Source organism: Lepisma saccharinum, unplaced genomic scaffold, assembly GCF_977018435.1.
Source record: "Lepisma saccharinum unplaced genomic scaffold, izLepSacc3.1 HAP1_SCAFFOLD_1189, whole genome shotgun sequence".
NCBI lineage: Eukaryota > Metazoa > Arthropoda > Insecta > Zygentoma > Lepismatidae > Lepisma > Lepisma saccharinum.
The window spans coordinates 27,301-30,000 of record NW_028143826.1 but is presented as its reverse complement, the minus strand read 5'-3'; positions in this window follow the sequence as shown (position 1 = coordinate 30,000).

The following is a 2,700-nucleotide window of genomic DNA, read 5'->3' as shown; positions in this document are numbered from 1 at the left end:
TGTGATTGTTAACACTGTTGCTTGAAGATGATGACATGTTCATTTATATTCTTTGCTGTGCATAGGAAGATTCGTTGTGCGACTGAAATGAGTTTTAGAGTTGATAGGTTGCATTTCATATGAAAACTGTTACATTTCTCGATTAAACCAGTCATAAGGCCAATCTCCAGTGATTGGAAAGATCCGAAGACATAAAAAATCGTAAGTGTATATATTAAACCAATTATCTCAAACGAAAACTAAGAAATATTAGGTAGTTTGATTGTTAACACTGTTTTGCTTCTGTGCTGTATATTGGAAGATTTGTTGTGTGACTGAAATGAATTTGAGAGTTGGTTGGTTACATTTCATTTCTTGATATCTGAACCAGTTTCGATCCCAGAAGAGGGTAGGGGCATGACATGCCCTCCTCGAATCGTTCTCTACAACAGGCAAGGATTGAACTATTAATAGTTGATAAATTTATGTTCCAAAAATGTATGTTACATGTTATGTGACTACATACATCCAACCTTGCACACACTAAAAATATAAAAATAAGTGTGGAGGCAGATTTCCTGTGGTGACACATTCAATATACTCAGTACCACACAAAAATGCATATTTTGGTTAAACAAGTATTTACTTGATGCATCGTTTTATCTTGTTTGCTCAATGTCGGCAAAGAAAACGCGCATAGATAGCGCACTCGGGGCGGCGCTCGGGGGGTGGGGGGCGGTTGCAAAGGGCTGCTTGCACCCCTCAATTTTCTTCCGCCGCACCCTTTTCCAAAATCAATTTTCAACAGAAAATACTGTTAACTCTTCACAGAGGAAAAAGTTTGGAGTAACCAAAAATAATTTCTGGCAACCAAACATTTGTTGAAACAAGCGGCAGACAAATTATTGCTCACCAGTACTAAATGATCTTTAGAAATCGAGCACATGTGCTTATAGTTACCAAAGAATTTCTTATAAATTAGAAACTATAGTAAATGTTACTATGTTTATTGTTTACAAGTACAAGAAGAAAACTTGTTTTGTTAATTCAACCAAGTCAGTTTTCTGTTTTGCAGTGTCATTTAGGTGTCGTCGATGAGCGCACACTTCCTGAATAACCTTTAAACGACCGTATATCGAGCGCACACATATTTTTCTACCTTTATGATTAAATGTCAACCTTCCCTCACACTTTTTTTCAAACTTGGGACTGGACAATGTGTAATCTAATACACAATGGTGGTTTAAAGGTTGTCTATTAGCAACGGCTTCGTCAGATTTTTTAGGATTAATACTTTTTAATTCATCACTCAGCTTCGTCAAAACTTTTCACAATTATATGTTTACAATCGACAATAGCCTCGTCAAATATGGTTAATGGCTTTGAATCAAACTTGGTTACATACGATAGAGCTCTCAGGCAGCGAAGTAAGTCTTCAGTTTCAGCATATTTTTCTAGAATGACTTGTATGCGTCTATCCGTTTCAATGTACTTGCGTCTTTTCCTGCTTTGGATTCTCAAGTCTTGAGCCATTATCCTGCCTCTTGTCTCTTCCGCTTCTTCTTTCATTTTCTGGAGGAGTAGGTAAACGTTCGGATTCGGTGCTCCAACGATCCTGTTGAACTTCTTGTTCCATCCATGGCACGCCATTGATACTAATCTGAAAGAAAAGCCACATTTACTTCTTTGTATTACTGGTCAAAGCAAGCAAGCTAAAAAGAATCAAGCCATTGGAATATTTTCATAGAAGCAGGGTGCGAAATCCTGGGGGGACGGGGAGGATTTCCCTCCAAAAAAAATTTCCGGGGGGAGAGTTTTTGTTCCAACAAACAAAAGATAAGCAATTACTTTTAATTTCAAGTATACTTTACGAAGAATAATATCGAAAACACACACAAATTAGTGTGGTTGTGAGTTTTCAATGTCATTTCTATCTCAAGAGATCATGAACAAATCTACATCAATACGCACAATAAAAGTAAAACAAGAATGGAAAACAGTAATAACTTTGAAATCTAATTGATTTATATTAACATAAAGCAAAAGCTAAATAAAGACTTAACATAATAAAACTTAACATATTTAACCAGTTAGTAAGGTCTGGTTTGAGTTGGTGTTTTAAGTCCACTTTATGAACAGTAAGGCTAATCGGGACTGGACCTTCAGTTTAAAGTGGGATCCGAACCACTATATGCCTTCACCGAGTATCGAACCCGGGACAGTTAGTAAGGTAATTAGTTTGGTACTTTATAATATCTGATATATGTAAAAGTAACAAATTATTTTCTTTATGTGTAATTAATAATAATAATAGGTCTACTAATATATATTGAATTTAGTAATTATTTTTTACTTTTAATAACACTATAAATATGTATATCGTCTAATTTATCTGTATGTTTGTGGGAGAGGGGTGGTTTGTAGATTAAGATCTTTCTTCCCCCCACCAGTCTTAAATTATTTCGCACGCTAGAAGCCTACTAAAAGTTGATTGGTATTTGATGAAGTGGCTAAAGTTTGCATGTCTCTTTCCTGTTTTCATTATTTTTAACATCGTACCCCTTAAATTTCATTGTGCACCCCTTCAGCACTCCTAGATAGTTAATCTTGAGCACACTGAAGTAAAGCCAGTTCAAATGTAAACAATGCCAAGCTTGTTTGAGAGTATAGTGCTTCATAATGCACATTGTATAATAATTCTGTTGTTTATTTCAGATCAAA